We start from the raw sequence: 24,887 nt of genomic DNA, 5'->3' as shown, positions 1-24,887 counted from the left end.
GAATGCCTACAGAAAAAAAATATCCATAGAGCTGTAATTCATTATGTTTTTGCCAAAAGAACTGCCATCACATAACTTGCTTTTCTGTTTAATGATTCATAAGGACTTATGAAGATGAAACAGCACACAGCAAATGGATGGAAATCTAGGTTAACTTTTGGGAATCATAATAGTTTGAAGATAAATAATGGACAAGGTACCACCTTACTCACATGCATACACACACGCATACACACTCAGGTGAGAAAATTCAATTTTATATCACATTGTACTGTCATTCATAAAAAGAAGAATCATTTATTACCCTGAACGATGGCAGAACTTGCCACCAAATATTTTATACTTTAAGAAAGTGAAAAAAAAGTGGTTCAAGGTGTGGTACATGTGAACTAGATAGCTGCCATGTCATAAGCCTATGGACAACTATGTCAACTACAGTTGAGAGTGTTTGCTGAATGGAAATCTGCCCATTAGCCAACAGATCACAGCCATATGAATGCATCACTCTCCAAACAGATTTTTGATAAATGCATCTTGATGTATTGATACTGCAGGCAGCCTCTTTTAATTTTCATGGAATAAACCTGGACATTGCTATGCTCACTGAGTATAGCTGATAGTATACATTATTGAGACAATACTCATAGTCACATATGTTACTCCTATTTTCCAACCGTGAAAATAATATGCAACAGTTATCATCAGTCTTGTACAGATATTTCCCCCAGACATATTTCCACACAGACCAGCTGTGTTATTGTACTGTCAAGACAGACAGTTCAATATAATATAATAGGCAGTCATTATTCATAAGCATATCATGAACATGAGATTCACCTGTTCAACAGATTACAGTGCCACCTGCCATATATATAATGGATCCAGCAAATTGACCTAGCAACACACTGAATTATGGTTCATGATAGATGATGTATGTATGCACTTTACCAGCTTTCAGTGCAGGTTGTATAATGTAGGGTATAGGGAAAACTAAATTTTGTCCACACTTGCATGTGGGTGTGTGTCTGAGTGTACTTCAGATTTCACACTGACTACATCATTATACAGGAGTTTCATTAGGGGTGGATATTAAACTTACATTCATAGTATAGAACGCAGTTCATGTCCAGAATATATAATTATTTAGGTGTCACAACAACAGAAAGTGAAGAGAAATAGATGTTTTCTAACAATGGATTTATGCTTGCAAGTTCCAAATTTATACTGCTATATAGTGATGCACTTTGCATGAAGATAAAGTTTTGGATACATCTGTATATCTGAAATCATCAACTAAATATATTTTGTTACTATAGTAATTATATAAATTGTGAAGCAATATGCCTGAATATTTCAAACAGTTTTACAGATATGTTCTTTTACTGATTAATTCCATCTTTATTTCTATTTGGTAATTTGAGTGTTCTGTTTCTTTCTTTGGGCAAACAAACAGATGTATCAATATAATATCATTACTGTGTATGTTTATGAAATCAGAGCTTTAGCTCCCAAAAAAAGTATATGCTGTATGTTATCTCTAAAGTATACTATTCACTGGTGATGTAATATTTTAGCCGTTTTGGCACAGGTCATACTTGAATAGGGTCCATGGGCAAATTCACCTATCTAGTTAATAATGAATCTTGCCTCTAGATGATTGTTGAATATGCCTAGTTAGGTACATACTAAAGGGGGCATTGTACTCAATGATAGCTCTGATGAATGCCAAATACAGTGCAACAATGACTTCCTTGGACCTAGATGCCATAACTTTGTTTATAAATTGCATAGAATGATTTGTTCATTACTGCAGACATCTGACTGAAAAGGGTTAGATCACTGTCTATGTGTGTCTGCAAGTCTCTGACTACTAGGTCAGCTATTAGAAGTGTGTTGTCAATATGATAGTTACCAGGGGTGGATGACTTCCTGAAGGATACTATTATGCATTTCTTGGCATTTACTATTAGGCCATGGCTCTGGCTCTAGTTGTTTGTCTGTGTGAGCCCTTCCTGGAGAACATTTGTGTCAATGGGCGATTCAATGACAGCTCTTAATTTGCAATCATCTGCAAATTTAGGCAGCCAGAGGCCATTGACATTGGCCTTGACTTCAGAGAAGTAAATGTCAAAAAGGAGTGGTCCTAGAATTGATCCCTGAGGGACTCTGCTAGTGACTGGCCTCTTTGTAGAGGTGGTCTCCCTAATTCTAACTTTTTTTGGGTCTTGTCAGTGAGTCAGCTGGCTATCCATTGGGTTACATAAGGGTTTGTACCTAACCTCTTGTTTGTCAACAATGGCAGAGTTGGGGATTGTGTCAAATTCCTTGGCCAGGTCAAGGTAGGCAGTGTGAACCATTTTGCCCTCATCCATTGCTTTGATGACATTCTCAAAGAAATCCACCAGGCTGAGTAGGCATGACCTGCCCTTGATGAAACCACATTGGGTTGAATCCAGTGTCTGGAGGTTTCCTATGTCATTATTAATCATTCCCATGATAATTCTTTCCATGGTTTTGCATATGAGACTAGTGAGACTTATGGGTCTGTAGTTTCCTGAGTCTGTAGATGGCTCACATTTGTGCAGAGGGATGACAGTTGCTGTTCTCCATTCATGAGGCACAAAGCCTGTTTGAAGGCTACAGTTAAATAGCAATTCCAGAGGGCCTGATAGATCATGTTTTATACTATTTAAAAGGCATCCTGTGTTACTGACTGTGCCCATTTATGCAGTGTTCTTGGCCTTAGAGAGAGCATTAAGGACATATTCCTTAGTGATAGCAGGTGGAGTTATATTTGATGGTATTTCCTGAGGAAATGTTTAATGGGGAAACAGGGTAAAGTTGGAGGTGAATTTGTTGGCCAGTAGGTTTGCTATATTTTCTGTCTCAGTATAGGTGGCTTCATTTACAATGAGCTCAGCACACAATTATATATTGCTTCTGACATTGTGGACATAGCTAAAGAATGTCTTGTGGCTGTTCTTGGCCTGGGAGGTCAAATTTACCTCAAATCTGGCTTTGGTAGACTTGATTTGCCCTCTGAGTTGTCTGTTTAGTTTGATGAGAGTGCTTTTATCCTGCTGGGTGATGCACCTCCTAATTTTTCCCATGATTTTTTGAGTTAGTTCTGTATTTCTTCCTGGTGGGTACAGCTGCCTCTATGTAGCTATGACCATGCCATTTAGGGTTTCTGTGAACAGTTCTGCATAGGCAGCAGGTTCTCAGGGTTTATGGGGCCTTGAATGTTTGCCAGGTTATCACTTAAGTTAGTCTTAGAGTAGTTCCTGAATATTCTAGGGTTAGCTGAGGTTCCAGATTTTATTTTTACTTCAAAGGAGACCATTTTGAAATCTGATCTTACCAGAGAAAACATTACACTAGGGGGTGTGCAGCACTCTCCCATGTTAGTGAGAACCAGATCCAGTAAGATTTCGGCCCTTGTTAGTTTATTGATAATCTAGTCCAGGGAGTTTGTGTTTATGAAATCCAGGAATCTCTGTGCCTGTACATTTGGCATCATATATGATTCTCAGTTAATAGTAGAGTAATTATAGTCGCCCATGAATGTGGTATTGGGTTGGATGGTGAGTGTTTCCAATAAGTTTAAATACATGGTATGGGTTTCATGGATCACAGAGGGGGGACCTATAGCTTGCAAGGAAGTGGTACTGGATTTTTCCTATGGTAGTTTGAATGTGGAGAAGCCCAAGTGCATTGTCTTGTTTGACTAGCCTTGAGTTTTATTTATTTTTGATATAAACTGAGACACCTCCACCCTTAGTCTCTGTTTGTGTTGCAGCTGGTCTAAATGTGAGAAAGGAATTATAACCTTGCAATATCGGTGTGCTCTATGCAACTTTCAACCATGTCTCTGACCGCACAGACACCAACATTCTCTAGGGAGAAGAAACTTTTAAGAAGATGAGTTTTTTGTTTAGACTCCTAGCTTTGAGCAGTAACACTTTTAGATTTTCTTGTTTCTGATTTGCTATGTCAGAAGTGCTTTCAGTTTGGCATTGCCTAAAAAAGGCACTATGGGGTGGGCAATGTTTTAGCTAATATTCGAAAGCCTAGAAGGGAGAGGTGCAGACCATCCCTGCAAAGCAGCATGGTCTGTTGACCATCTCCTTCCATGCTGACAAATATTGCACCACCTTAGAATGACACCAGAAACTAAGCCAATTATTAAAGTCAGTCATCTTCTCTTTGTATTGTGACATCATCCTTGGAGAAGGTAAAATGCTGCTCAATGCTAGACTCATACCAGCCTGGGACACATATTCCAAGAGCTCCATGACTTCTTTCTTCATATAGTCTAGGGAGGTACCTTGCAGGTCATTTACACCCACATGGACTATGACCAAGTCATACTAGTACTTGTGGTCCAATGACCTGAGTATGTGCGTAATGTGGTAGATCCTGGTCACTGATAAGCAATTGATCATGACTTTCTCCTTACTCAGTCTGGTGAGAGGGACATTAGTGTGTCTCATAATGGAGTCTTCAATGACTATAATGTTTGATTCTGTGGTGGCATGCCTTATGGGCTTAGAAGTAGAGGCTCCATTAGATGTTTTGAAAGAATGCATTCTGGGTGTACTTTGTCTAGGAGGTCTTTGGGGTTTAGGAAGGTTACATTTAATTGCCTCACCAAATGTGGGTTTATGTGTCTGCCTTGAATTGTGTGTGATGAGTGCAGTGTGTATTGACAACCTTATTAAACATTGTCAATGCATAGCCCTCCTAGTTCAGTCAGTTTAGAAAGCATGACTCCTCTTTTTTGAATCAGGCATAAGGCTCTGGCAGTCCCCAATAGCTTGTTCTGAATGGGAACTGATAAAGTCCAATCTTTTCCAGTCACGTGTGGAGTAGCATGCTACTTTATCCCCAAAACATTTTGGAATCTAACTCCATGTCTATAAATACGAATGTGGATTATGGAAACGTTTCCATAAATGCATAAATTATTTAATTGTATATTAACAGCTAGGGCAATAAGGTCATATTTTTTTCAATTTATAATGTTTATTCAGATATTTTTGCTCCTAAGAATGACTCTATATGGGTATTAAAATAAGTCAGTGAACAGTTGACATGCAGAGAGAGGACATTTCAGAGGCACGGGTAGCATGAATGTATTACTAAATTAATAGTGCGTGCTAGGTATGGTATGCTAATGACCACATGATAGCAAGTGAGTGCCAGCATGCTAGTGTGACCCATCGCACATGCAATGGTGGAGTGGTTCAGAAACATACATTTTGCGCAAAGGGCCACAGCAATCATCTGTTCTGTACACAAGGATTTTATTTATTACAGTTGTATTATGATGCTAAGTAGCATTAGCACAGCAACATGATTGTTTGCTTTCAGAGCAAGTATCGATATTGTTGTATATTGCTGCCATTCATGTTACAAATCGGTCCATAAGCAGCTAACATACTTTCACCTTCATAAAAAAGGTATTGTTGACCACTACCATGTGGACATTGACACCATAAGGGAGTAAGTAATGTGCCCTCTATGCATGTTATCAAGGGGCTTGCATGCAATACTTGTCCTAGTCATACCTCTCAAATGTCCATAGTTTCATAGAATGACCAGATTTTTACCTTATATTTTCAGCTTGTTCCTCATAAAATTTGTGGACTTGTGACAAGTCGCAGAGGATAGAAGTCACAAAATAATGGCATACATTTGAATTTCAAACTTCATATTCTTCAGAAGATGCATGCTAACAAAAATCTTGTTATTCTAGAAACGGTCTAAGCTGATGAGGAATATTTAAAATATGCCCCTATTGTTGCCCCCCCCCTCCATTAATTTAAGCTTTGTCCAGATTTCTTGCAGTACAAGGTTGAGAGGTATGGTCCTAACGGACAGAATGATTTTTATCATTATCCATCTCAGCTACAGGAATTTTTCGGCAACTGATGGGGACATATTAGGAGTTTTTGCTGGTATCTTCATGAATACAACACAAATTCCTTACAGTGATGCTGCAGCATATGGAGAAGGAATATATGGTTTCCACGGTCAACAGAGGAGATAACCAGCACTATACAAACATTCTACATCATAGTTAATTTCCCAGAAATTCAGGGGGGCATTGCCTACTCCTACATTGTCATTAAGGACTCATCTGCTCCACACATGGCCAGTAAAGCAACCAGAGGGGTTTCTACTCCATCAACTGCCGGGTGTGGTACAATGCACATGGCATTACATGTGATGTGCCTGAATGCCAATTTAGGCAATTCTTATTATTCCCACATTTGTCAAATGTGCTATCTCTTATGTTCGTAGGTTCATTGGTAAAGTCTAGGCTATCAGTGTGCAGACTAGTACAAACCAAGCCAATAACCAGAGGTGAGAATCAAACCCTTTATGTTTTATCTGTGAGGTAAAGACCTTAACTAGTATGCCAACCCTACTCCCACTTCATTTACGGTAGCTTTCCACAGCATCATCTAGTTAGTAAGGGTACACACTGCCAGCCACAAAGTCCTGGATATCATGCTCCCATTGACATACACAGCGGGTCTCTCATAAAGGTGTCTAGTGCTGTCTGCTGTTGATGATGAAGAATATGCCTTGGATATGAGTCTGATGATACCCATCAGAAGTCTACAGACCACAGTAGAAATGTCATACAACACTGCACTATCACATACAGTATATGGCAATATAGGTATGCCTGGATACTTCTGGTGGTGCACTGTATTATGCACCTGAGTTTGGAAGTAATCTACCTGTGGTCTTTGTTCTGCTACATGGTACAGTAAAGAAGATACAACTTGTGAACATCACATGGATTGCATGCTGTGGGAAGTCAGGTATCACATCTTCTAGTGTTGGGGATGGAGTTTTCATGCCATAAAAGTTGTCCAGATGTAATGTGTGGCCCTAGATTGGAGCAGGATGTGCCTCCTTCATGGATGGTGTAGCACTTGTGGTGCAAGTAGAGAGGCTCTGCTGTTGTCCTGTCATGTGCAGAATAGATGGACCACACCCATGATCCTGGTAAAAGGCATGGATAGACACTGCATTCAGTTGACCACAGGGGAATAGGAACAGTTTGAAACCTCTGGCCTGGTAGTGCATTCCTTTGGTGGAGCTAGATGAGCATGGTCCATGGCCATATGAAAGCCCATACTGAGGTGGCTGGGGTGACAGCGATGTAGTCATCACTGCAGTGTGTACCACCTGTGTAAGCTTGGCCTATAAACATGCACTGTGCATACAGACCCTGACACTGCCATGGTTGACATTTACCAGTATCCTGATTAATTTCCCAACAGATGTGAAATGGGACCACACTGATCTGCACATCTGGTCATTGATTCCAAGTGCGGCACTCAAGTCAGAAAATTGCCAGAAGGCATGACAGTGATGGCCACTTATACACCTGTCTCCTGTGTTTGGTATGAGCACCTCGGAGATAGTGTTTCTCATATATGCCATATGTACTAGTGACTCCTGTGAAGCTCAGTAGGGGCTAACATGGACAGTATGTCCATTAGTAAACCCATGTGATGTTGGAGATTCAGCATGCACCAACCATCATCTCATGGTAGTGTTGCTGCCAGTGCCATGGTGTCAACTAACTTTGTGATGTGTATGGTGCCATCATTGTCAGACAAAGGTGACACACCGACGTCAAGCATGTGATAACCTCTTGCCCTGAGCTCTCCACCATTGGAATCTGTAAAAGCATAAACATAACATACCCAAGGCAGTGTTGGAACAGAAGCATCAACACAACTCATGGCACATATACTGGTATATGCCAATTATTTGCATTGCATATAGGCACATACATGACGTGTGGTGCAAATCTTTGCAGTTGCAGACCTACTGTACAAGAATAATAGATATGCATATGTGTTTTGCTGAATTACCACTTCACATGTGTGGGTTAATCTACAACAGTAATCAAATATGTTAGGACTAACTTGGTGCATTCCCTACAGACACCAGGACAGTCATCACCAACACATCTCACACATTCAAGTTTTTTTACCTGCATAAAGACACAATTACAGGGAACTCTTCCATTATGTGAAACACTAATGCATTAATGATACATCTTCTGTGGTGGACCTTTCCCTGGCAGCATCGTGGTCCCTGGTGTTGCCTTGCAATATCATATTTGAGACCTTGCAATACACCTATACTATGGCGGTATTATGCCTGCCTGCAGCTTTGATGCTCTGCACCACTCCCTACCATACCTGGTCCGAAAAGCCTTATCTGTTTACCAGATACGCATTTCATTTATGGAAAGGTCCTGAAGTATCACCTCTGTGCCTGGTGCTGTGAACTTTTCCAGCACTTGCTGCTCCTTCTGTCCCATTGCAAGATATTACTTGTGTGAATCAATGTGTGTGTGTGTGTGTGTGTGTGTGTGTGTGTGTGTGTGTGTGTGTGTGTGTGTGTGTGTGTGTGTGTGTGTGTGTGTGTGTGTGTGTGTGTGTGTGTGTGTGTGTGTGTGTGTGTGTGTGTGTGTGTGTGTGTGTGTGTGTGTCTGTGCATCACTGTCTTTGGCAGAACTCTCAAAAAGTAGCACTGTAGATGATACGAATAAAGATAATAGGAAAACCAGTGCAATTACTATGGCTAGGATCATAAAATAACACTTTAATAAAATAAACAAAACATATGAGCGCTTTTGGGTTGTTTATATCCTTCTTCAGATCTAATAATAAAATGATAAAAACTCAATTTAAAGTCCTCGTTGGCTAATGAAAAATAAGTTCTGTTTCATGTCAGTCTATAATAGTTGTTTTTCACTTCAGTCATAAAAGCTGTAACCAATGATCATGCATGGATTAAATAAAAGTCTTAAGGAGCTAATCATCGCGGTCAATGATATAATTTATTCCAGTAAGTTACCAATCAGTACTAGGCTTCTCCTATTTGTTCAAACCACTTACATTGGGATCCAATAGCTTCATTCATTTAATCTTCCAATCAAATCTATATGGCTGCAAACTCTAGCCAATCAAAAACCATGAGACATAACAATAAACCAAACATATTAGTCATTGGCGACTCAATTGTGAGACACACAGATGTCCCCCTCACCAGACTCGACAAGGAGGCGATCATGGTCACTTGACAGCCAGAATCTGCCACATCATGCACAACCTTAAGACTCTCCACAACAGGTATAAGTATGACTCTCTCATTGTTCATGTTGGTGTGAATGACTTGGGAAGTATCTCCCTGGACTACATGAAGAGAGACATGATTGAACTCTGACTGTATGTGTACCAGGCATGATTGAACTCTGAGAGTATGTGTCCCTGGCAGGTATGACTCTAGCCCTAAGCATCATCCTACCTTCACCAAGAATGATACCAACAAAAAATAATTGACTTCAGCAATTGGCTTAGTTTCTGGTGTCATTTCAAGCAGTTCCAGTATCTGTCTGCCTAGAATGACATAGTCGACAGGCCTTGATGATTTGCCAGAGATGACCTCCACTTATCACTCCTGGGATTCAGTTTTTTGGCCAAAGCTCTTGCCTCCCCCATTATGCCTTGCTTAGGCAATGTCCCAAAGACAAATCTTCTAACATAAAAGAGCTGTCAAAAAGCAAATTTAAGTTCATGCTACTTAATGCTAGGAACCTTAACCTGAAAATGCACTCACTGGAGGCTCTAATTACAATGCCGACATCTGTGCAGTCACGGAAACTTGGTTCAAGGCTGCATAGAGCAAACCTGCCTTACCAGGCTATACCTCATTCCACACATTCTGACTCCAAAATGAGGTTGGAAAGACTAAAGGTGGTGGAGTCTCTATTTTCATTAAAGACAAGCACACCTCCAGACTGCTTTGCCAACATGATGCATTAGAACTACTCCAGGTGCAACTGACAATTGGCAAGACACCCATCCAACATATAGCCAGATATAGACCCCCCCCTCCATGACTCAGGACACCCACTCCTCCTACCTAGACCTACTTGACTCCATCAAGGTACCACCTAACACCCTGATCCTTGGTGACTTCAACTACCCCATCACAGACTGGGTGAAGTAGTCCTGCTGTAATGCACTCACCCAATGATTCCTTGACTTCATCAATTATAACATACTAGACCAGCTTGTCTTGTCGCCCACAAGGGGAGATAACATTCTAGACTTGGTTCTCACAGACATGGTTGACCGCTGCACTACTCCCATAGTAAGTTCTTGATGAGATCAGATCATTGGTCTGTCTCATTTGAAGTTTCTATCCTGTCCAACCACACCCCCCAGCTGTAACCAGGCTAAAAAAAACTTCTCAAAAGATGACTACAACCTTCTAAGGGCAGGTATCAGTAGCTTCATACCACTGCCTCCCTCAGAGGATGCAGACAACTATGCTGAACAGTACGCCATTGCAGTATGCAAGCACCTGTGCAACTGCATGGACTCAGCCATACCCAACAGAACTAAAACCTGCTCCTCAAGGAAACACAAACTTATCTGGTGGACATCCTCTGTCAAAAGGCTTTACAACAAAAGGAAGAAACTGTTGTTCAAGGAGCAAAAGTACCTCAAAAAGAGGATCCTAGGCCTTAAAAATTGTCCTATATGACAGATTAAAAAAACTCCAACTATTCTCTGTCTCAGATTGCCTACTTAGAGGCAATCTCTGCCTGACTTACAAAGCCATGTCTGACCCAGCTCTGTTAGAAATGCTACATCTAAAAAAATCCCAATCCTTCCACACCACACACTCCATAGACTTCAACCTCATTACCACAATCAACAGAACATACTGGAGGGACAGGTTCATAACCCAGAGACTGCCCATGTTATGGAATAGACTTCCCATACATGTCAAGCAGAGCACCACACTGGCCCTCTTCAAGAGAAATATTGATGAGTGGATGAGAAATAGAAAATTCACCCCAGGGATCACTCCAGTGGCTTTACTCGATAGAGGCACTGGGAACTAAGGTTGGCTGGCATGATGGCAGGGTAATCCAATGGGCTAGGCTTATAAAGGCTTCAGGGCCATTAGCCTAGTGCACACCTATGAACTTATAAAAAGACACAACGTCCCAATTGGAAAAACTCCCTCTTTAGCCTCAACAAGCAAATTAGATCACTAGTGAAAACCTCCAAAGCCAGTTATGAATCAAAATTAGTCAAGAACTTCTATGGCAAACCCAGGTTTGTTCCAAATGAGCTCTTAATGATACCACTTACACTGATCCTGTTCACTTAGCCAACCTGCTAGCAGATAGGTTCAGGTCAAACTTCACTCCCCTGCCCCCCCAAAGGCCCATTCAACATCCCCGATACTTGTCCAGCACCTCACATCTCCATAGAACAAGTGTTAAAGGCCCTATCCAGGCAAAGATTACAGCTTCCATGGGACCTGATAGTATCCCAGGCTGTATTCTGCATCATCTCCAGCAAGAACTAACCTTGCCACTGAACACCCTATTCAATCATATCATAAGTACAGGCTTCATTCCAGCAGAGCGGAGATCTGCCATTGTCATCCCCTTGTACCAAGGTGGTGCCACTACTGAGCCTGGAAACTATCACCCCATTAGTTTGACAAGTCTGATCTAGAAAGGCCATGGTGCATATTATTATGGACCTCATAAACAAAGACATAGGCAATCTCCAAGCACTTGACCCCCACCCAGTTCTGATTTGTCAAGTGCAGATTTTGCCTGTTGAGCCTGGTTGACTTTTCTGACACTGTCATCAAGGGCCTGGATGAGGGAAAGTCAATACATACTGCTTATTTTGACTTGGCCAAAGCCTTTGATGCAATCCCCTACTTGAGCATCATTGAAAAGCTAACACAACTTGGCGTAAATCCCTTTCTCATTAGGTGGGTGGCCAAATGGCTTACCGATAGGACCCACAAGGTCAGAATAGGTACCTCTACCTCTGAGAACAGACCTGTCACTCATGGTGTTCCCCAGGGATCTATCCTGGGACCCCTACTGTTTGGCATCTACTTCTCAGAGGTCCAGGCAAAGACAAAAGGCCTTTTGCTGACCAAGTTTGCAGATGACTGTAAGTTGGGTGCTGTCATTGACTCCCCAGATAATTTTAACATACTACAAGAGGGTCTCACAGCAACAAATGATTGGTGCCAAAGTCATGGCCTTAAGTTAAATGCAAAAAAAATGTATTATCATATCATTCGGCAAAAACATGACCCCTACTATTTACCACATCAATGACAACCCCCTAAGTACACAACCTGTAGTGCGAGATCTGGGTACACAGGTTGACAACAATCTCCCATTCAACCATCATCTAGCGGCAGTGGTCAGAAAAGCCTTTTACTTGGTTAATCTCATAAGTTAAGGGCTTGCATCCTGAAAAAAGGAGGTTATTACCTCTCTGTACTCCTTCCTCATTAGGCCAGTAATTGAGTGCAATGTCCAGTTTGGTATGTACCTCTCCAAACACCTGCACCAACTGGAAAAGCCACAGAAATACCTCACAAAGAGACTCCATGGCCTCCAACACCTATCCTATGTGGACAGGCTCAAATCACTATATGTCTACTTGATATCTTACAGATTCCTCAGAGGTGATCTGTGTCTTGCCGACAAGACAATCTCTGACCCTGCCCTACTAGAGATGCTCCATATCCATAAGTCTAACTCCTTGCACATTACCTGATCAAAAGGCCTAAATCTAATATATGACATTAACAAAACCTGCTGGAGAGACAGGTTTGTCTCCCAGCGGCTGCACCATCACTGGAACAGACTCCCCATACATGTCAAATAAAGTATGTCGCTGACCCTCTTCAAATGCAACCTTGATGAGTGGATGACAAATGACAAATTTGTCCCGGGGTTCCAGCTGTGTTCCTCAATGACAGGGGCAACAGATGCTAATTGAGGTATTTTTTTAGGGGATAAACTCTTGGCTAGGCTTGTAAAAGCCCCAGGACCATTAGCCTAGTAACCTGCTATGATCATATGATCCTAAGTAAAGATACAATCCACTAACCATAGCATGTGGAAGATGATCCCTATTTGATTTCCGCAGAAATGGTCATATTCTAATGCTAATAATATTTATGTAAAGATTTGAGCATTTGTTGTATATTCTTTATACCAGGAAATTTCATGCTGAAGTCTATATTGTTTGAAGTAGCATGGTAAATTCAAATATGAAACAATATTGTTTCAATGTAAAATGGACTTTGATTATTCTGAATGCTAGATGATTTGTTTTAAATTTTAAATTATCCTTCACAACATTTTGTATGTTGTAGTAGTCAACATTTTGATTTGTCTGGTGGATGTGAATAAAGTAACAGCTTGGAATGATAGTTACTGTGAAAGCTACATTGAACAGACAGGAGGTAATTATTATTGGCTTGAAACAAACCAATAAGAGACATCATTCACAATGTGAATAGTCTACCTTTTGTTACAGTGGTCCATGGTTTTTGATTGGCTGGAGTTCACAGCCATATAGATTTGATTGGAAGATTAAATGAATGAAGTTATTGTCTCCCAATGGAATGGTTTGAACCAACAGGAGAAACCTAGTACTAAATGTTAACTTACTGGAATAGATTATATCATTGAGCATGTTGGTTAGCTACCTAAGACTTTTATTTAATGGTTAGAGCTTTTATGACTGAAGTGAAAAACAACTATTATAGACTGGTGTGAAACATAACTTATTTTTGATTGGCCAATGACTTTAAATTGAGTTTTTATCATTTCGTGATCTTAGTAGATCTGAAGAAGGATATAAACAATCCAAACGCACTCATCTGTTTTATTTATTTTATTAAAGTGTTATTTTATGATCTTTGCCATGGTAATTGCCTGGTTTTCTTATTATTTTTATTCATATCTTCTATAGTGCTACTTTTTCAGAGTCTTAGCTCTAGCTTTTGTTTTGTGATATATATTTGGAGATGCTGGCTCTACATGGCTGAAGGTGGTGAGATCACCAATATTAAACTGGACTGCCACCCTACACAAATATTGGATCATTTTGTTGGCTTATGTTTGAGGAATGTCATTCAAATTGACACTAACCTACTAATAGGTCTAAATCTGGAAAGGTCTGAGTGTGACGTGTATATCCCACCACTGCCAACCAATAAATATGTGACACCCAACCACCTCTTGGCAGGTAATCAAGGAGCCTCAATCCTAACCACTAGCACCTGTTGGGATGTTCACTGGGAGATTAACAGGTACACACACAGTATTTCCAGATGCAGCTCCCTGCATCAAGTGCAATTCCCCTTGAGAGCACACAGAGACCACAGTCAGTATGGGACTGGTTTCTCCCTCGTTCTCCAGATCCCCAATAAGACTACTCACTGGCACAGCAATAGAGTTGAGTCCTTCACCAGGGTTCCAAGCCAAGTATTCCAAAACTGTCTCTGTCCAACCAATGCTTCATGGCCGTGCCCAAGTAGCTGACACACACACTCTTCAAGATTTGTTTTATATATGAAATAAAATCCACAGTCCAAAGCACAGTGCACGAAGAAAAAATGGTCAGCAATAGCGTACAAATCCTTTAATTTCCGCTTTTGTCACAAGACTTCCTCAGAATGCAAAAAAACACATCACTAATGACACCCTTAAATACTGGTACTAATTACATACAAATAAATTATTAATTAACAAAAATCCATTTTCAAAATTCAATCAATAAAAATCCTGTCAAAAATTACGTTAATAGAACCCCAATATTGTTATCTTTATTAATATGCAACTTCCTATATTTTAAAATATACCCACATGCACCTGTGAAAGGCTGGCACAGGTTTACTAACTATGCTCCCTTTTGGCCAGACTATAAGGTAGTTATCACTTTCACCAGAACCCCTCATCAGCTACTTTAAGGCCCTTACAAGGGTACCCAATATACTGAGTGAAATTAATATTAATACAAATGGCAGATTGACCAAGAGCAAGGCTATTAGGAGTGGCCTACACAGTGTCACCAAATAAATATACAGGTACTCTCAAAACTTAAATATCTCTGCAAAGAGCAGCCACAATGAAAGGTTTAAATGTATTTAACAATATATAATAAACAACAAGAAAATACTAAGTATATATTTATAGTGACATCAGAGTTCAAGTCACAATAAATGTTTAAAATAACAGTGAAGGACAGGCTCAGACAAAGAAATACAATATCTAAACTAAGCTTCACTATATTCCTGATTGATTCTAAGAGAATTACTATTCTCTAATAACTTACTTAATAGAGTAAGGCAGATGATGTGGTGAATGGTTCTTCTTGTTGTCAGGCCCAAGTGAGAATACAGAATGCTCTGTCTCACTAAGACACTTTTCAAAATAATATCTAAAATGTTCCTTCTGAGATAGCTTGCAGGATGATATCACTTCTGGTCATCTGACCTCTAGTTCCAATGCTAACCCCCATTTCTGGAAGCTGGCAGGACTTAGCACCTACCTGTAAAAATACACACACAAGGTCTTTTGCTCAGATCTTTAGCAGGTGCTGGAAGTCATAAAACAATTGCATTTCTCCACACTTTCAGAATAGTAATTATTTCACCCCAAAGACAATACAGAAAGTTTCCTAGTACAGACTTTGTGTGTCTGGTTGCCTTGAAACCTGTGAGATTGCATCTTTATGGTCTAGCCTGTAAAGCGATTTAATTCCAGATATTTTTCTAAAGATTGCTGGACTGAGGTTAACCCTCCAGTTTCCTCTGTTAAAACATATACATGTAAACAGTTACAATAATGCATGGACAGTTTTGTTCTCTCCAGTAAACCACACTGTAGATACATTTCAAACACAAGCACATTGCAAATACCTTTTCAACACAAAGATATATACCAATCAGTTTGATATACACATGACATACAGTTCTAATACATATGTAACACCAGCATCTTGTATGACATACAGTTCTAATACATTTGTAACACATGTCTTGTATAAATCAGTTTGATATTCACAAATGACATATAATTATTTACAAAATTCCTGCTAGCTGTGCTGACAATACCTCCTTTCATCACAACAAACAACCGGTATGAGAAAAAGCTCTGGACATGGATGACTTTTTAAAAGGTAGAAAGAATTTAGAACTCTCTTTATAAATTAAAAAGACTACAATGGCAGCATCTTCATTTTGAAGCCTGTCTTCACCATGAAATAATACAGAGGGGTCTGAGAGCATTAGTTATGCCGACTTATGGCAATACACATTCAGATTTGCTGAAGAAATGGCAGCTTTTGAATTTGGAAACAAGTTTCAGTTATATGAAATTTATGTTAGATTTTTTAACTAATTATTTAACTACATTGAGCATGAACTCATCTTATTGGTTGAGAAACAACAGATAGAGCTAGAAAGTTTATGGCCAGTGTATACATGGATAAACTCAATGATTTATATGTGAATGTTTCTGCCTATGATACCAAGCTTCAACAGATAAAGAGTAAGAAACTCATGAGGGATTACATTGACTTTAAAAATGGTTGTATGTTTGCTTGGCCAAGGGATAAAGATAAAATGAAAGATACATTGATTCTAATCCCTGATAGAACTGATATTGATCAACAAACACCTCTGGATAAATCCTTCATAACCTGTGCTAATACTGACAAAGCTGATATAACTATTTTAGCAATGACATCTAAATTTAATCCTAATCTAGGGGCTAGATGTAAAGAGAGTTCTGTAACTTTGATAGTTTTCCCAGTATTACCAGTACCAATAAAGCAACCACTGATAAACAAGAGAAATTGTTCAATAAGCAAGGATCGAAAAAGAAGGAAAATGTCATACGAGAATTAGATTTCAAGTGTTCAAATGAGGAATGTAATGATCCAGTTGTAAATCTAATAAAACTTTGTCTGACACACAGCTTTCATTACTTAATAGAGCTCTTTCATTTATTCCTGTGGCCCCATCTAAATTAAGTGATGCCATCATTAATTTGAGATTGCTTGGCAGAAACATTATGTTAAAACATCTATTTGTGAACAAAGACAATAATACTACAAGTGTTCTCAAAAAAACCTAGTGAATTTGTACCTCAGAATAATCATACAGTAGTTACGTTTTTGAAGGTATGTGAGACAGACATCTCTAGGAAGCTAAATGAACCTCATCTTTATTTTCACAATTTAACCTCTGAAGAGAAGCACACATTGACTGAACTGCAAAATAATCATGACATAATAATTAGACCTGTGGACAAAGAAGGTGCTATTGTGGTCTTTGAAAAGGCATATTATGAAAATAAGATGTCTTCTATGCTTTCTGATGAAACTACATAGGAATTGATTAATTATAAATAGGTAAATCATATGACTCAAAATGTACACAAAACCTTATTTAAACTTTTGGGATGTCAGAAAGTTGATCAGAATCTCTATATTTTTTTGGTTGTACAGACTCCTAAGATACCTATTGTGAAGGGACAACCTAAAATACACAAGGATTATAATTGTACACAATTACACCCTATAGTGGCAGGTGAGGGGTGGTTAACTGAACCCCTCTCTATTTTTATTGAAGAGCAATTGAAAACAGTATTGATGAGAGCTACTACGGTGCTTAAGGGTACTAGTCAGTTCCTTGATACAATATATGAATATATGAGTTCTACAGAGAATACAAAACAACAACAATAGTGATGATGGATGTACAAAGTCTGTTTACAGTCATCCCTAATAATTATGGGATACAAGCTATTAGAACTTTTTTACAGGAACACAGTAGTTTTACTATAGACAAGATATGTCTAATATGTGCTCTGTTAAGTATAGTACCGGAAAAATGATATCTTTATTCATGGACAGGAGATATACTAGCAAAAATGGGGAGTGGGAATGGACACTCCCTGTGCAGCTGTTATGCTAACATAGTATTAGTGAACTGGGAGTCCCATAGTGCCCTCATGAACGGCCCTTTTACCTCGTATATACATTATTATAAGAGGTTTGTGGATGATGTATATTTTATAGGAAGGTACAATAGAACAGCTATTTGATTTTGTCAGTTATCTTGAAAGTACAACTGATTTTTTGAAATTCATGGCGCAGTATTCAAATACTATAACTGACTTCCTAGATGTCACTGTAAAGATGAATGAAGATGGGGTAATAAACACAACTATACATCATAAGACATGTAAAAAGAACAATATCTTAAATTGAAATAGTATGCATCCTCGACGTGTACAACAATATACTGAAATGGCAATTATTACATAATTCAAGAATGGACATCAGAGAAGAGAATTATCTTTGGGCTAATATGAATTTGAGACAATAATTTATGCAAAGAGGTTACAACATAAAAGATATAAACAAGCAGTTGCATGAGGTAACACAACTAAGAGATACACGAGGACGATCTTATTATTCAAGTAGAGTTACAGCAGGTAATAATTACAATTGTACTAAAGATCTAAGTCATGTTAATAGAGCGGTCTTAACTTACTCCAGTGATATACACTATTAGTGATATAATAAGGAAGAACTGGAAGATTATGAATATTGGCAGCATATCTAAATATGACTGTAAATTCTTTTTTATGAAACCCTTTACTCCTACTTCTGTTGGAACTGTCTGGGTACTCTTTTCACATTGCCCTCATTTCTGCCTGTAAATCCTGGTATTTTATGACTTTCTGTCTCTCTGTATGTAAGACACTGTAGTCACTGGGTTTAGCAATTTCAATGATCAATGCTACTTCTGTCTTCTACTCATGGACTACTATATCTGGAATTCTCACATCTGTTTTCTGAACTGTTGGTGATGGGTGATCCCAATGTGATATACCCTTAATCATTCTCTATAATGCCCTGTGAGTCATTCCTCCAATGCTTCTCAGCTACTTCAATATTATGTTTGCATAATCCTCAATCCAACAGTCTTGTCATATTATTATGCCTTTCAGAATACAGGCCCTTTGTCATTTGTGTATCACAGCAGCAACAAGATGTGAAAATGTTTCCAATTCTGTTTTACAAAACCTACATTTGTCTGTTTACCCCGCATGTTCAATAGACTTTGTAAACCAGAGTGTACATAGTCCACTATCCTGGGCTGCCAGTATTAAGCTTTTGTCTTTTGATTTAAATTGCCCTCTCCTTAACCACTCCTGCATCAGATCCTGATCATTCTGCACTTTCAACTATATGTATACCTTTTCCATATTTATTTCCTTCTCATCTGATCTTTGACCTTATATTCTTTATTTTGTTTTTCAGGACATTCAGTTGCTGCCTGATTTTTGTCTACTTGTAGTTCGATTTCCATTCCTGCTTGACACCGACATGATTCTGCTAAACTTAGCAGGAAAGTCATCTTAGTCTTGCCCTACTCATGTTTTAAAACTTTCAGTATGTTTGGATCTTGTGAGGTCAGCAAATATGTATGCAATCCTGTAATTGCAGATCTATGCATGTAATACATTTTGAGAAGGCCAATACCTCCTGCAGAATGGGGGATATATAATCTTTGTATACTCTGATTTTTATAAATCATTTGATAAGCATAAGGCATTTTCTTCTTTTCCTGTCCAACTGATCCAATATCATTTGGGGCCAGTCAGTCATCCCCAAAACTATAAGTTAGACCAGGAAAAGCAAATTACAATATTTGTTTTTGCAAAGTTGGGTGTTTGGATCAATATTATTAGAGTATATGATGATTACTCCACTTGTCACCTTGTGATTTCTATCATGATGCAAGATATCATCACTGGATGGCAGGACTTCCATGTCTGCAGTGTGTGGTTTGAGAGATGCTTCAGATATTGCAAGATGTCAGCTAGGTACAGAAATACCCAGCTATACATTGTGGTGATTTTATTGTCATAGGTGCCATCATCCATACTGGGGCTTCATTCGCACCTCATCACATTCTAAATATGTTATATCTGATGTCACTTAACCCGACAGAAATGAATAAATCATTTTTGAAATTTCAGGCAGTCAGAATGTCAGATCTCAAAATCCTGAATGGGAGGTCTCACTGTAACCAGGCAGACACTTATTTGGTGTGAAAATGGGTGCCCCTGTTTGTTTTATGGCTATGCAGTAGATTTCTGACACAACATTTTGTCCTAACATAATGTCCAAAATAGTATTTATGTAGTTGGGCAACACATTTGCATCCCTATGGAAAGGTATGCCCCATCCCAATCTGCTTAAGCCAGTTTTGTTTTTTACAAAAGAAATCAAATCAACAGGTATATTTCTATTTAATTCCACACGCTGAGAGAAAGAGAGAAAAACACTGTTTTTGAAGCACATTGCTTGAATGTTTTGATAAAAGCATTTGTATTTTGGCTGGAAAAAATTACTCAATAAAGTAAAGGTCCCCACTGGATGCAAACCTCATTGTCCAAGGTAAACTACATGAACTTTCATTTTGCTGAGTTTACCCTCTTCCTTAGAAATAGGATTCTGCGTAAGGGGTTTGCAAAAAAACACTAGGAAAAACAATGTCTATAGGGATCTGCAGAGTGCAACTGTACTCCAAAACTATTGTATAAAATGTAATGCTTTCACAGAAAAACCTTGAAATTCTAAATGCAAACCTGAATTTCTAACATCTTTCAAAGATGCTAGAAATCCAGAAACATGCTTATGAGTTTTTTACCCTTTCTTATACAATATTAGTTTAGACATTACATTAATATTACAAAATGTGTTTTGTCTGTTTTAAGGTAGCATTCAGAAGGAGTAAAGAAACAAAGATAGGAAAAACAAAATCAGTCCATCTTCCACCACCCCCTCACCACAGAAAGGCAGCAGCTGATGGAGGATAGGTGTAGACCGATTATAATCTGTACCCTTTTAAGACCAAATCAAGATGCATGCTATCCATGAAAGTCCTTTATAAAAATTGCAGTTTTACTTTTTCTAAGTGTGTTAAATTTATATAAAGGAAAATGGAATAAAGAAAGCAGTTCATTGTCTATCTAGGTTTCCGGTTATTCTCAAATCAGAAAAAATATTTCAAAAGGCCCAGAAGCATGTAGCCGTTAATGCTGCGTTGCAAACCTGAACTCATTAACTATTGCTTCTGTATAAAGATCCAATCTCCAGCCTCTGTGAGATGAAATGGCTTCACCCCAGATGGCAAGTAACCAAAGCCCAAAACAGATAAACAGATAACTCTCTTTCCAAAACAGTGTTGCCACTGAGAAAATAAATGAATGGAAAAAGTTGATGATTACATTGCATTAGTTCAACCACATTAGCTTAAAAACAGAGAAATAATAAATGTTTCTCCATTTTTCCATTTTTTCACAGCGTTATAAATCAGAAAATGTTGCAGTTATTCACCAGCCGGCAGGAATTAATATTCTAACATATACTTTCTCATGCCTAATACTCTCAGGGAGTCTCTTCCTCTGCTAATTGATATTACTGGACAGGATTTTAAGGTATTCTATCTATTCTGGGACACAAGGCTTGCATTTTTGTTGTTTGCAGAAGAGGTTTTATACTCCGCATGAAACAGCTTTCATCTGTGACGTAATGGAGTTGTTACCTGGTAAAGGAGGACCAACTGAGCTATGAATTAACGATCTGAGGTAGATGATTTATGGGTCAACTTTTTGGCACATCGACAAGCTGCTGTGCTTTTATAAATATATATATATATATATATATATATATATATATATATATATATATATATATATATATATATATATATATATATATATATATATATATATATATATATATATATATATATAATATATATACATATATACATACATATATATATATATATACATACATACATATATATAATATATATACATATATACATGTATGTATATATATACATATATATATATATATAATATATATACATATATACATACATATATATATATATATATATATACACACACACACACACACACACACACACACACACACACACACACACACACACACACACACACAAAACACAATGCAATACAGATCAGGACTTTTCCATACAGTATAAACTACAGTTGGTATAGACAGAAACTAACAGTATAAACTACAGTTAGTGTAGAGAGAAACTAAAAAACTTCGCACCTAGATTAGGACAGAAGTGGTAAAAGAAAATGCTAAAATAATATAAAACTAATATATCTCATATTTCATATTTCCAGAAAAAGAACTAAAGGGCTTTGTGTAGCTTTACTGTGGGAAAGTCCATCAGTTTTTTATATAGTTTATCTGTCTCAGGCAGAGAGGGAGAGAGTTCCAGAGTTATAAAAAATAGTTTGTGTTTAGAGAATCTCCAGCAGTGCTGTTTGATTGATCTATACGTAGTTGTTTTTTGCCTGCAGAGCACAATGTTCTGTTTTGAGTATAATGTTAGATCATACTATTTAGAGATGAGTGCACATGTGATTTGTGAATAAGGGTATGAACTGTCAGTAAATGTGAGTGAGTTAAGTGCTGTAGCAGTTTTTAACCAGTTAATAGGTTTTAGTGCTACATGGTTGTCTGTCCTATGTCATAGAGTTACAGCAAATTTCTTTCTCTGAGTAGTGTGCGGTGATTATGGCAGTGGAACAGAGTGGAATTGGGAATCAATAAGTCGCTGCAATATGGTTTACTACATTATCTGTAAGATAAAATTTAATCCTGTAGAAAGAGAATATCTTTTGGAAGGTCATTTTCACTGTTATATGGTGGCCGAATTTCAAGTTTTTTGTCAGTGGTTACATGTACGAGTTTGGTGTCGTTCACTAATTCTACTACTGTAGTGTTGGAAGATATTATGGTAAAATGTATTTTTTGTGCATTGCATTGTTTTGGAGTAAATAAGTTAATTTACTATTGTTTGGGCTTAGTATTAACTGATTGTCAGTCAGCCAGGTTTGAATACATAAAAAAGAATCTTGGTTGTGTCTTGGAGTTTTTTTAGTCTATGAGTAAAATAGATCAAGTAGGAGTTGTCAACATATTCATCTATAGTGGTGACTTTACTTGTATGTAGACTGCTTATGAAAACATTAAAAATCAGAGGACCAAAGACAGACATTTGAGGAACATCATTATCCCATTTCATAGCTTGAGATCTATTGCAAAGATAGCTTTGAAATACAAAAAATGAAACGAACCAGGAACCAGCAAGCTGAAAAAATGAATCCTTCGATGTTGCACCAAACCACACACTTTATTACATAAAATAAAATAAAAACCCAATAATCCATAAGCACTTTCATTTAAACTCTGTTAAACTTTCTTAGACATAAAGAAAAATAGCTTTGAAACCAAGAGACTGATGACTTATAAAGACCAATAGTGAGCTTTTGTAGCAGTTCTTCATGTAAGACCAAATCAAAATGCTTTAGACAGGTCTAAGAACTGGGTAGATACTAAGTTGTCTGCATTTATGTACAGGTTCACAATGTCAGAAAACTTGAGAAGGACAATGGTGGTGGTGCTATGATTGGAGGAATGTCCATGTTGAGATTAGGATAACAGGTTATTGTTGGTCACATATGCAAGTAAATGGGATTGGATGCATTTCTAGTGCATTTTGGATAGATATGATAACATGGCTATTGGCCTATAGCTTAGCACGTTGGTGGAGAGGCCTCCTCAGTGTACTGGTAGGATAGTACAGTTGTTCCACAAATATGTCCCATAATATTCACTGATGGATCTGCTTATTAGGCTGGAGACTGAATAGGCTAAGGCCTCAGTTGCAATTATTAGAGATTCTGCTTTTAAACTGTCTCATGCTAGAGTTGTAATTTTAACTCTGAGAAGTTGTTTCTTAATGAAAGATACAGGAACAGTTTGGAAAGTGAAACTGATGCAGCTGTTGCCTGTTTGTAGAGAGCTGGGATTATTGTGTTTGATTCAGGCTGATGTTTGCATGAAGTAAGTACTGAGTAATAATAATAATAATAATAATAATAATCATAATAATAATAATAATAATAATACTAATAATAATAATAATAATAATAATAATAATAATAATAATAATAATAATAATTATAATAATAATAATAATAATAATAATCATAATAATAATACTAATAATAATCATAATAATAATAATAATAATCAAAATAATAATAATAATAATACTAATAATAATCATAATAATAATAATAATAATACGAATAATTATAATAATAATAATAATAATAATAATACTAATAATAATCATAATAATAATAATAATAATAATAATAATAATAATCATAATAATAATACTAATAATAATAATAATCATAATAATAATAATCATAATAATAATAATAATAATAATACTAATAATAATCATAATAATAATAATAATACTAATAATTATAATAATAATAATCATAATAATAATAATAATACTAATAATAATCATAATAATAATACTAACAATAATCATAATAATAATAATAATAATAATAAGGGTATTTCATGCAGGAACAAGAAGGTCATAACATCTCTGTACTCCTCCCTTATTAGACCCATTATCGAGTACAATGCCTCCTTCATCATGTACCTTGCCAAGCAAATTCAGCAGCTGAAGAGGCCACAGAGGTTCCTGACCAGGAAAATCCAGGGTCTCAAACGCTATAATATACAGATAGGCTAAAAGCCCTATCCCTCTACATACAGACTGTTCAGAGGTGACCTGCGTCTGGCATACAAGGCCATTTCAGACCCAGCCTTGATGGAGTTGCTGCATATCCGTAAGACAAACTCCACTCGTGCAACCACATGCAAGGCCTTAACCCGATCTATGACATTAATAAAACTTGTTGGAAGGATAGATTTGTGTCCCAGAGACTCCCCTGTCTGTGGAATAGACTCCCTCTCCATGTCAAGCAGAGTACATCTCTAGCCCTCTTTAAGAGGAACCTGGAGGACTGGATGGGAAACAGAAAATATACC

The 24,887-nt window shown here is 37.6% G+C and overlaps 1 protein-coding gene across 1 annotated transcript in view; it reads right to left on the bottom strand.

The window, feature by feature from the left end:
- The window catches only part of LOC122795078 (collagen alpha-3(IX) chain-like), a 167,433-nt gene that overhangs the window by 103,347 nt on the left and 39,199 nt on the right, over positions 1 to 24,887 (bottom strand). The gene's annotated exons all lie outside the window — the stretch shown is intronic.

This window comes from Protopterus annectens, chromosome 2.part1, assembly GCF_019279795.1.
Source record: "Protopterus annectens isolate FY-2018-M chromosome 2.part1, PAN1.0, whole genome shotgun sequence".
In the NCBI taxonomy this organism is placed as follows: domain Eukaryota; kingdom Metazoa; phylum Chordata; order Ceratodontiformes; family Protopteridae; genus Protopterus; species Protopterus annectens.
This window is presented reverse-complemented; position numbering and strand designations above follow the sequence as displayed.